The following is a 13,563-nucleotide window of genomic DNA, read 5'->3' on the forward strand; positions in this document are numbered from 1 at the left end:
GAAGAAATGAAACGGGCGTGGAGATTAGTAGAGAAACATAGGAATTAGATTAATTAAAATGAATTCTTAAGCATAAATACATATTAAATGACAAGGGGAGTTAGAAATAAGAAATGTTGGTAGTAGGGTTTCCTTAATATTAAATTCTGACATGGAGACTGATCTGTAAGTTCAAAATATGGGTGAAATTTTAGGCTAATTTACCCTTGTTCTTTTTTATTTGAAATAAAAAACAATTTATATCTTTCGTGTACTTAACCCAATCATTTTTTTCTTTGAAATAAACTAAAATTTATATATTTTCTATGCGAAACTCAATATAATTAATTAATTAATTAAATTTATGATATGATATGAAACATCACCATGAGATAATCGTTGTTTATGATGTAGGTTTTTCTCTAATTATTTTAATTTTCTTATTTTCCAAAATATTCAATTTAATTAATTAATTATTATCAAGTCGCTGGTTCATGTATTGTAAGGTCCGAAAATATTAATTTATTAATTACGAGATTTAAGATATAAATTCCAAATATTAGAAAATATGAATTTGAAAATTTATGAAAATTAGAGATTTCAATTTCGGGTCAAAAATATTTAATTTGAGGATTTTTGGATTTTAAGATTTTAATATCCGAAATTCTTAAATTAAAAAAAAAATTTGAATTGAATATTTATGGGATTTAAGATTTAAATTATGAGTTTAAATATGAAAAGGATTGATTTAGAAGAAAAGAATTGAAGAAGGACCGATTTGCAAATATTGAGAAGTTCAAGGACTAAAACGCGATAAGGTTCAAAATGATTTAATTAAAATCCGAGAATATTTAATTTGAGAATATTTAGAGTTTAGAATTAAATTATACTATTTTAAATTATTTAGGATTGAAATTGAATTAAATCGCTTGGCCGAGGACTAGTTTGTAAATAGGCCAAAGTTCAGGGATCAAAGTGCAATTTTCTTTGCAACTTTCCATTTAAACGTGTAAATTGTAGATATTTATCAGATTTCTCAGTCACATTCATTAGGAAAACCGAGAGCAAAGGAAAGAGAAGGGTTTAAGCCATTTTTGACCTTTCAAGCTTCCATATCTTTCGATCCGCTTGGTAGAATTTCCGATTGTTCGTATATTTTCGATCACAACTCCGAGTGCTAAGTTTTGACGTAAGTTTTATTAATTTCTACCATGTTTGAATTTTAAGATGTTGTTAGAATTAAGATTTGATTGTATAAACATATTTTAGTATATACGACGATAACATATCTAAGACGGATCGAGAAAAGATCGTCGTTTGAACATGTTTTCGATTTTTGAAAGATTTTTCATAATTCTGAATGTTTGGGGGCTGTGTTGAACGTGTATTGCTGCTGAAGTGGTGATGATATAATGTTTAAATGATGGTATGAATGATGTTTGCGCTTTCGGAATTACCGACTTTGAACCATTACGCCACCGGTTTGCATTTTACTCCGATTTCAGCTATAGACGGAACGTAGCAATAAATAGCAGATTGATAATGATATTGAGCATGGTTTACACTTCATTTCAGTTGGGAATGGAAGTTATCGAAGTCGAATCGATGAGTTCGAGTCGTTTGAACAATCAAAGTTGAATCAAGAATTTGATCAACTATCAACTTCGACGAGCAAGCGTAGAATGAACAAAATTTTAGATACGTCATCAGATTTGAAGTTATCAAGCTTGAATATGTCAACACTACGATTGAAAGGTAGAATAGATATTAAATAATATGGGAAGAACAACTCGAGATCATTTTGATTATCGAGTTTCCTAAAATCACATACTTATATGTTTACGTGCTCTTATGTGATTTACTTGTTATTGTTGCTTTGAATGATTATTGAATTGTGTGTTCAAGATGTTATCAGTATTTGTATGATTTAATGCATCAAGATTATGTTGCATTCATCTTGAACCCTACCTTGAAAATGATAGATGGCAGATTGGCCTAGATTGCGAAATGACGTTTGGAGAACTATAGTTTAGTGGCATGGATTGTAGATTCGCTTCCAGAGCTAGATGACTCACTATAGTTGCACCAAAGTCAGGGGAATTAAGATATTTGACGCCACCTCGATTGGGAGAGTCAGTGGTTAGTAAAGATTTTCTTCGCCGGGATCCCAAGAACCGAGATTTGATTGTTATCAAACTTGATAGCCTATTCCTTGAAACATGCATTGTATTTATGCAATAACCTAGAGATTTATATGGTTTAGAATATGCGTTTATAAATTCTAGCATGTTATTATATATCATTCAAGATGTGAATGTGTTAGTATTCTTGGTATGATATGGCCATAGATGAACAGATATGTTATAAGACTATAAGAATCGATCATGCTTCTTTGATTTACATGTTATTACATGTTTTGTGACTTAAGATTATTATGGCATATAGATTCAATATGTTTAAATGATGTATATGCATGTTGTTCATACTGAGATGTATTTCTCACCGAAGTTATCCGGCTGTTTCTTTGTTTGTATGTGTGCATTGCATCAAGTTTGTGCATGAGCGAGTCAGATGTGACTTGGATAGCTCGAGATTGAGAGATTTAACATGTGGTGACTCGTGTTTAAGATGTAGATTGTGCTGCTAACCTTGTGATCTTGAAGCATTAGAATGGTTTGAGAACTTAGATCTAGACTTGATCTTGTTATATTGTACTTTGCAAATATGTATAAGATGTTTATACTTTAAGAAGCATGCTCTACTTTGTTTCTTGTATAAAGATCATCTTAGATTTGATTTGAGATGATTAATGTTGGTACAAATCAGAAATTCATGGGACAACTCTATTTAACATGCTAGTAACTTTGAACTTTGTTGTACTCTTTGATAATTTTTGTAAATATTTTCACCGACCCATCTTGGGAGAATGAGCATAACTTTTTACTGCAAATTCCGATTCAAGTGAGGTTGGTGGAATTGGAAATATAAGACAGGTATCTACAACTTTCATGTTTAGCATATTTCCAAATTCTATGTGCATGAGTTCGGCCAGAGCTACTCTCGCTCGAGCGCATGTAGAGGGCGCTCGAGCGAGGCACATATATTTTTTTAAAAAATTTGTTTAGTTAGTTGCTTACTTGTTCAGATTGGATATTGTAAGCCATGTTGTTTAATTATCAAATTGATATTTATTGTGTTTTAAGAATGAAGATTAGCACCCGATGTCCCCACAACAGGTGGTATCAAAGTGGTAAGTTCTTGGATTAAGATAGAAGTGAGTGGGGTAGATTGAGTCACATGCATTTATAGTATTTCATGATTATGTTTTACTTGATTTGAAGAATTGTATGTGAAAATGATTATGGATTTAACACTGCTTCTTTACTGATATGAGAATTACATGCTTATATACTGAGGTGCATATATGATTTATTGAATTCGTCTGAATAAGTGAATTCAGTTCAAGCATGTATTATTTGAAACGCATGAGAATTTTCAAGCATGTGTTATATTCAGAAGCATGAGATTATATGTATGTTATACTGAATTGTATTTTATAATATCTGCATTATATATTGCTTTTGTTATAGAGTAAAACAGATTTTGCAGACATAATGAGAATTTCAGACAGAACAGAGCAATGTTGAGGTAAGTTTTTGAGCCGATAGATATGATGATTGCACTGAGAAGTATGTTAGTTGAACAACTCCAGACCTATTAATCACCAACTCAGAAAGAAAAATAATGTGTTATGACTAGAAAGGGGTTGAGTTGAAGAGCTGGATCAGTTGTTCAAGTAAAAAATATTCAGATGGACATAGAACCAGCTTGATTATATATCAAATTCATGCCTTAACAAGAAGTTGGTGGATTGTGAAGAAGAGATAACTGAAAAGCAGAGGTATTGAAATGGTTTGGCAGGTAAGTAAACAGAATTGTTTCTTTCTGTATTTGATAGAGAAGATAGAAAAGCAGAATTTGCCAAACAAAAACATAACAACTTGAATTAGTTGATTGAATCTAGTGACATAATAAAGAAACTATGAACTGATTGTACGAGGCAGAGTTGAATTTTATTCATGCCTCCGTAGTTGAGAAAACTATGAACATCATCTCCATTACAGATTCCATAGCAGTATAGCTATGAATCAAGAGATAGTGACCACAGCAGCAAAGATCAATTTTGTAATGCTCCAAAATTATCTTAATGGACTTTATTTGAGATAATCAGAGATTTTAGAAGTCGAGGGCCGATTCGATTATGATCAGGGACTAGAATGCAATTTTTGGAATTTTCAGGGACTAAAACGCAATTTTGGGATTTAATAGATATTTAAGCCCCTTTTGACTTTCTATTTCACTCCATCATCATCCTCCTCCTTGCCTCCCACCATGGAAATCGCCCCATTTCAATTCCAAGCTTTGGGATTTCCATTTTTGATCGATCCGTCCGATAGAATTGATTTCTGACTGGATATCTATGATCACAGCAACGAGTGCTCCGTTTGGAAATTGAAGTGAAGTCAACAGAGTTGCGAGATAGCAGCTTTGGTCAGTTTGAAAGATTGAAGTCGATACAGCATCGATTTTCTTATTTATCAATCGAAGAAGTTTGATTGAGTTTTGAATGAATTGATTGGATATTGATTATTATCCTTATTATTGATTTTCAGATTGAAGTACCTTCGAAGTGAATAAGGTAAAAGACGACTTAGACTTGAATGGAACGATTAACTCGAATTAGACTGGATTCGAGTGTTCCAAAGAAATCACATAATTGCATAATTGAATGCTTATTTGAAATCATGATTGAATGCTTAGTTGAAATCATGATTGAATGCTTATTTGAATTGGTTATTAAATTTATGATTGAATGCATGAGATGACATATGCATTCATTTTGAGCCGAATGATTATTCGTTTTGAATTAGACGATCTGGTGATTATAGTTGAGTGGCCTTGTAGGCGAATTACTACATGTGCGGAAATAACTCTCTATAATGCTTCGGAGTCTAGAGGATTAAAATATGCCTCGTCCACCTCGAGAGGGTAGTCGATGTGATTGTTGGATATTTTAACCTCAAGATCCCAAACCGAAGAAAAAAAGAAAGAAGAATTCCATTTGATTATCTGAGTCTGATAATCCAGAAGTTTTACAGGCATGCATATCATTTTAATTCAGTACTTGAATGAATTACTTGAATTATATCTGAAGTTGATATACGAGGTGAATTGATGCATATCATGTTTGATATGTTTATTTTGATATAGCATGTTGTCTCTTTTACTGGAAATTGTATTCTCACCGGATTATCCGGCTGTTGTCTTGTTTTTGTATGTGTGCATGGAAACAGGTGGGGCAGGACCGAGTCAGAGACGACAAGGATAGATTGAGATCGAAGATTAGAAGTGAGACTTTGGTTTAGAACGGAAGAGCATGTCAATCTAGTCTTTTGTTTTAGGTTGTATTTGTGTCGAACCTAGAACCGATGCATGTTCTCTTCGCCGAAGAAATGTATAACTCTAGAACTACCATGTATGTTGAATGATGTTTAAGCATGGTTGCATGTTGTTGTTTATGAATTATGATCATCTAGATTGAGTTTAATTGATGATTGGAATAGAAGTGCATGTTCTGAATTTTAAGATTTTCTGGGCAGACCATGCGCTCGATCGCACGAGTTCGTGGGATCGAGCGCGGCCCCTTTTTATTTGAGGCAGAGACTTGCACAAAATGGTGCGCTCGATCCTGGCTTTTTGCTGGATCGAGCGCGGCACATATTATTTTCTCGGCAGAGAGTTTCAAAATATGGTGCGCTCGATCCTGGACTTTTATAGGATCGAGCGCAGCACTGTTCATCAGAAAAATAAATTTTTTTTTGTTATTTATTTAATGTCTTATCTTTTGTCCTTTGATTGATTATCGATAGGACTAACTCTTGATTAGATGATTAGAATCGGGGTCTCACATTAAGTGGTATCAGAGAAATAAGTTTCTGGATTTTATTTCTAGAAGTGAGCGGGGTAGATCGAGTCCGCTTGAATTTAATTTCTCGCATGTGATTGATTAATTCTATGATTGAAGAATATGCGAGCATGATTTATGATTGAAAATTATTTGAATTACTTGGATATGTGATTTAAATTTTAAAGAATGAATTAATTGAGATACGAACTTTTCGGGTTACTAGTTACATTGGATACTCTTGAGATCGAATGAGTATGTCCAGCTGAGGTTGTTGGACACCGGATAGATGTATTTGAGATGTTGTGTCCTAATCCTCTTGAATAAGATTTTCTACTCGGCAAGTTTTGAACAGGATTCAACTAGTAGCGAACCCGATTGTACATAATTGTTCTGTGACTGAACTGATGGATGTCACTCCGAACTGATGGGAGAATTACTGATGAGATTTCAGTCTTTTAACCCTTCAACTCTGAGGAGTTCTGAGAATGAGTTTGGGTGTGAAAGCTGATTAGAAGAGATCGATCAGTTGTTTGATTCTCTAGACTTCACCGACGAACGATGGATTCGATTAATTGGGTACCAACTGCAAGACATTGCAAAAAGTTGGAGGTTATCGAAGAAGAAAGCCTTAGGGAACAAGGTTTGGTCGTGTTGTGGAGTTGTTTAATCCGATTTTATGCAACAGACTTTAGTAATTGCTCTTATCGAGGATTCACAGACTCTAACTGCTCCTGACGATGACGAAGCAGGTAACTGTTTGATTTTAGTCTTTCGAATCTTTTGCTGTTAGATATTGATGCAACTTTTCTTCTTGTGGAGAAGTGAGATTGATTCTTCCTCTACTTTTGAGTATCTGAATTAGTTGCGATGAGTTTAGTTCAAAATTGTGAATTTTGTTTCAATGGGAGTTGATTGTACTGAACAGTACTATATTCGGTTATCAGTTTTTGATTATATTATCGATGTAGTATATTAACCGAGTACAGGGCAACCGAGGTTGATTTCAGATTGTTGCCAGATTCGGATCTGAGATGATAGACGAATGGATTTTTCCTCCGGTAAGAATTCCTGAATTAAGAATTCCTTCTTGTAGTTTGTCGATTACCGTTTGTTACAGAAAGGTGCGGATCGGAGGAATGTTTGAGGTATGCAGATGATGTCTTCAATCAGCCGTGTTGATTGATTCAACAGAGTTGTTGAGTTTGCTGATGTTGTTCTAGTTGAGATTCTAGATTTGCCTCCGAGTGAGAGGATGAGTTCAGTATTACTTTTAGATCAGACATCATCGACTGATAATCTGAAGGAAAGAGGTTTCAGAGATCGAATTCGGAATGAGGTACGACCGATTTGAATTTTAATCGTACAGATTGAATTGGAATTGCATCTGCAATGTTTATGAGTCCTTTAAACCGAATCTTCCAGAGATTTGTAGATGAGTTCTTGAGTATTCTTATCGATGAATCTCTTATCCTTCGAAGAGCCGTATTGATCTTTCAGATTCTTTAAGAATTGTTCGCAGATTTTCATGTCGATCAATTATGCTATTATTTTGACGTCTGAATCTTGTGAGACCGAGTTGTATTTTCCTCGATCTTTTATCTAGGAAGAATGGAATTTTATTGAATACCTCAAGACTAGAGCTGTTATGAATTGATCTGGATCGACGTCCTTATCTAAATTTGAAGATTTTTGGATTTAGCGAATTCTATCGCGAATCCTTTGAAGAATTCTTATTGTTGAGAAGATGATTACTCAGCAGATTATGTTCTTCTGTTTAGTTTGTATCTTTGAGACCAGTTTTATTGAATTGAAGGAGAGATTGATCAGCACCTCAGTATTATTGACTTCTTCGGTATTGATGACCTTTCGGTGCTTTGCACTCCTTCTTATTGAGAGTTGAGACTTATTCTTTTTCAGAAGAAATCCTTGTTATCTTGAGCATCGAAGAAGTTGAAGACGCTCGAGATGCAATGTTAGTTTCCGATTTGAGTCTCACAGAGATCTTCTTGCTTGGAAGATCTAGCATATTTTTTTTTTCTTGGAAGATTTCAGTAATCTGTTCTGATCTTGGAAGATAGAAGTTTTGATTGTCGCAGTCCGAACTGATTATGAGTTGGGAAAGAGAGTTTTAGAGGACGATTAATCTGAATGCGAATTCTATTGTTATCCAGAGAACTGATTGTAACAGCTAAGATTTTAAGCTGAATGATCTGATCTTATTTTATCTACTTCAGTTGTCCTCTTTGACAGATGATTGCTACACTTCTGATAGAGTCTGGAATAGATGGAACGTTTATCTTGACTTCTTCATTCGACTTCGAACCAGAGTTGATTGAGAAGATTGAGAACGCTTTGGAATCTGATTCGACCTTTCAGAATCCGGTGAAGATAGATCAGATCTGTGTATAATTTGAGTTTCAGGTTTATATTGATGCCTTATTAGAGAATAACTTTTGTTGTGCCAGATGTTTCGGTTTGAGACAGAGTATCAGGAGATTGGCAGTTTGAAGTTTATTCAGAGTTCTTCCAGATGATCGGAAGATGTTTGATGAATTGAGGAATCGGATCGAATAGAGGATGATGAAGTATGAAGTTCAAAGTATGGCTTCTGATATTTTGAACTGTCAGCAGTCAGAGAGAGAACAATCCAAATTTCTGTTGTACAGTCTATTCTTATTCAGAATGGAATTGGGATCACAATTCGATGATTTTTGTAGCAAGGCTACTTTGTGAGTCCGAGATGAGATGTCATCTGAGTATCGTTGAACGAGTGATGGAATCCCCCGTTAAGAATTCTCGATTCTAAGAATTCTTGATTTATTCTGTTGAATGACTGTTGTTACAGAATAGTATGAACGAACTCTCGAAGATTTACAGTTGATGTATTGGATTGTAACCTGAACTGGTTGATGTGCCAGTGGTTATTGAATGACTGAAGTTGTTCGGAATGAACTTCTAGATTGGTCCTGATTGTCAGAACGAGTTCGACACTGAATGGGGATCCGAATTTTATCTTCAGGAAGTTCGTGAAGAGAACTTTCTCAGAATCGTTTCCGAATTGAGGTATGGCCGTTTTGAACTTTTGACAGGCCGTTTGATTTGATGAATACTCCTGTATTGTTGAAGAATTTTCTGTTGACCGAATCTCTCAGAAGTATTAGTTGAAATTAGGAATTCTTATTGATGAATTTCTTGTTTTCTGGTTATGAGAATTGTACTGATCGTACAGAGCTTTCGACAATCTTTTCAGAATTGTACGCCGATCAGTTGTATACTAATCTCGATGTTTGAATTTCTGATCGGACCGAATAAATTTCTTCGATCGTATTATCTGATGATGGAATTTCTGATTATCCGCTCTTTTGTATTCTGAGTTTCAATACTGACGATCTTGCAGTACTAGGTTTTCTTCTTATTGAGATTTCTGATTTGAATTTTTTTAACTGAAGGAGTGAATGCAACAACTGATGTTTCGAACCGAAAAATTTATCCTTATTTTATCGGCAGTCTGATTTTGATTGATTGATTGATGGAATCCATTACAGTTTTCTGTACAGAATGATTTTGATGAAGAAGAGAGAATTGATATCTTGTCAGAGGATGGAAGATGTCATGAATTGCCTAAGTCTGTCAGTCTAGGCAGAGATCCTTGATGTAATTGTTCTTTCGGCATAGACTTCGAAGAGAATTTTGTTGTTGACTTCAACTATTTTTGATTCGATACCCTCAGAATGACGTACAGCCAGATCAGTTGAATCGAACTTTAGAGGAATTGCCATGAGTTGTAGTGCTCGACTTAGCACTAGTTGGCAGAATTCTTGATTTTTTTTGTGGAAACTTCGTACAACGATAGCGATCAGATGATTATTGAAAGCACTTTCTAGAAGTTGTACGAGGAGAGATTAAGATCTCCTTCCTTTTGATATGTAATTTCTGTGTCACAGGAGTTAGAACGAAAGAAGGTTTGAATTGTGACTGAAATTAGAAGGATTTTCTGACGAGGATGAGTTGACTTTTGATAGACGGACGAAGTGTTGATGAATTAATCGACTAGAGTTTTTGACTTTCTCTATTTTTTTTTGAGATACCGAATTGATTGAGATGAACGATTCAGAGTTAGATTGGAAGCAGATTCTGGACTTAGTTGCGAGATGTAAATTCTTATTGCAGTCTTTGATTCAAGCCTCGGCCTTGTGATAGAATCATGTTTGATTTCGAGGACAAAATCGATTCTTAGAGGGGGAGAATTGTTGTAGTAGCCCGTAACCAAAATCAGTGATTAAGGAATTAATCATAATTACTTGGGAAGGGTTTGGAAGCTCCGAAGGCAAGATCAGAAGCTCCGAAGGTGAGTTCGGAAGCTCCGAAGGAGCGATCGGAAGCTCCGATCTAATTACGTCAGGCATGACGTGTGGCAGGATCGGAAGCTCTGATCAGGATCGAAATTTCCGATCGCCCCTATCCGAAGTCAACCAGTAAGATTTTGACACATGGCAGATAAGCGAGATCGGAAGCTCTGATGTCGGGATCGGACTTTCCGATCGTGATCGGACATTCCGATCGAGGAACGGAGGTTCCGATCATCGTCTATAAATAGGGGGTGCCGAGCTCACATTTGAGTGCACCAATTCCTCTCTTCTCTCTTAATTCCTTAGCCTTCTAACTCAGATCTAGGGAATTCTAGGCGTCCCGTGGGGAATCCGGAAGTGGCATAGCGATCCAGGCGTCGTAGCGGGGCTGTGACCTAGTTTTGAGGCACTCGACATCAAAGGGCTAACGACGGACGAAGGTATAGCTTTTGCTTCCTATAAATATTTAGGAGTATGCAATAGCTTAGTTAAGGCTTTTAGAGTACTATAATGATAGTAGTATCATTTGGCAGTGTAGAGCAGACTATAGGCGTGGACCTAGAGTTGGTAGAGCTTGCACTGATTTGAGGTACGAAAGTACTGTTCGAGATATCCTGACTGAGTATGCATGTATTATGTGACTGCATGGTTTATATGTCATTGATTTATGCTGCATTCATTTGCATACTAAGCTATCTCCTTCGAGATGTCTGTTAGTAGGGTTTTTCCCTATCCTGTTAGTAGTTGGACTTCCATCGATTTGGGTCCGGCATATCCACTGGTATTATGGTATGGGAGCCACCTCCTGAAGCGACGACACAGCGTGCTACATATCAGGGCCCGGTCTATCTCTGTTATCTGATCCTTGACCTCGAGTTTATAGGGAGTTCACTTTGCATGCATGTATATTCATACTCTCGTACTGAGCGTTTTATGTTCACGTCTCGTACTCTGTGTTTCTGGACACCCTATTCCATAGGGCAGGTTTGCGATTGGATGAGGCGGGTGGATCCAAGAGGGGCTAGGTAGTGGTTGGCCAGCTGGAGCTTCGCCTAGGTTTTATTCTGTTGTTATTGGATTGATACAACTGTTCGATTGAGTTGTATTATTTTTTGGGTATTTAAAGATTCCTTGCCTTGGGATTGTATAATGTTTATGGTTTCCGTAGTTTTATTCTGATATCCGTTTAATTAAGTTAATTGCATGCCTAAGTTCGGTTTAGTAGGTGATCCAGGTAAGGGTCACTACAATTGTGACGCCCCAACATTATCTTAATGGACTTTATTTGAGATAATCAGAGATTTAGAAGTCAAGGGCCGATTCGATTATGATCAGGGACTAGAATGCAATTTTTGGAATTTTCAGGGACTAAAATGCAATTTTGGGATTTAATAGATATTTAAGCCCCTTTTGACTTTCTATTTCACTCCATCATCATCATCCTCCTCGCCTCACACCATGGAAATCGCCCCATTTCAATTCCAAGCTTTGGGATTTCCATTTTTGATCGATTCGTCCGATAGAATTGATTTCTGACTGGATATCTACAATCACAGCGACGAGTGCTCCGTTTGGAAATTGAAGTGAATTCAACAGAGTTGCGAGATAGCAGCTTTGGTCAGTTTGGAAGATTGAAGTCGGTACAACATCGATTTTCTTATTTATCAATCGAAGAAGTTTGATTGAGTTTTGAATGAATTGATTGGATATTGATTATTATCTTTATTATTGATTTTCAGATTGAAGTACCTTCGAAGTGAATAAGATAAAAGACGACTTAGACTTGAATGGAACGATTAACTTGAATTAGACTGGATTCGAGTGTTCCAAAGAAATCACATACTTGCATGATTGAATGCTTAGTTGAAATCATGATTGAATGCTTATTTGAATTGGTTATTGAATTTATGATTGAATGCATGAGATGACATATGCATTCATATTGAGCCGAATGATTATTCGTTTTGAATTAGACGATCTGGTGATTATAGTTGAGTGGCCTTGTAGGCGAATTACTACATGTGCGGAAATAACTCTCTATAATGCTCCGGAGTCTAGAGGATTAAAATATGCCTCGTCCACCTCGAGAGGGTAGTCGGTATGATTGTTGGATATTTTAACCTCGGGATCCCAAACCGAAGAAAGAAAGAAAGAATAATTTCATTTGATTATCTGAGTCTGATAATCCAGAAGTTTTACAGACATGCATATCATTTTAATTCAGTACTTGAATGAATTACTTGAATTATATCTGAAGTTGATATACGAGGTGAATTGATGCATATCATGTTTGATATGTTTATTTTGATATAGCATGTTGTCTCTTTTACTGGGAATTGTATTCTCACCGGATTATCCGGCTGTTGTCTTGTTTTTGTATGTGTGCATGGCAACAGGTGGGGCAGGACCGAGTCAGAGACGACAAGGATAGATTGAGATCGAAGATTAGAAGTGAGACTTAGGTTTAGAACGGAAGAGCATGTCAATCTAGTCTTTTGTTTTAGGTTGTATTTGTGTCGAACCTAGAACCGATGCATGTTCTCTTCGCCGAAGAAATGTATAACTCTAGAACTACCATGTATGTTGAATGATGTTTAAGCATGGTTGCATGTTGTTGTTTATGAATTATGATCATCTAGATTGAGTTTAATTGATGATTGGAATAGAAGTGCATGTTCTGAATTTTAAGATTTTCTGGGCAGACCATGCGCTCGATCGCACGAGTTCGTGGGATCGAGCGCGGCCCCTTTTTATTTGGGACAGAGACTTGCACAAAATGGTGCGCTTGATCCTGGCTTTTTGCCGGATCGAGCGCGGCACATATTATTTTCTCGGGAGAGAGTTTCAAAATATGGTGCGCTCGATCCTGTACTTTTATAGGATCGAGCGCAGCACTGTTCATCAGAAAAATAATTTTTTTTTTGTTATTTATTTAATGTCTTATCTTTTGGCCTTTGATTGATTATCGATAGGACTAACTCTTGATTAGATGATTAAAATCGGGGTCTCACAAATTCAGTCTAAGAGCCAGCATTTTAAGACATAAGAGACTAGTTGAAACAGATTAAGAGGAAACTTGAATATAGAATAATCTCATCGACAATAAGCAAATTCAGGAGATTAGGCTCAAGCTGCACCAGATAATGAGATTGCAGGTAATTGAGTAATCTAATTAATCTGCTTATATATTGAGTGGATTGCATACATTCATAGAATAGTGATTTGTTATGCTACAATCCTTATCTATTGAGCCTTTATTAATTGTAT

This window comes from Henckelia pumila, chromosome 2, assembly GCF_033568475.1.
Source record: "Henckelia pumila isolate YLH828 chromosome 2, ASM3356847v2, whole genome shotgun sequence".
Lineage (NCBI taxonomy): Eukaryota > Viridiplantae > Streptophyta > Magnoliopsida > Lamiales > Gesneriaceae > Henckelia > Henckelia pumila.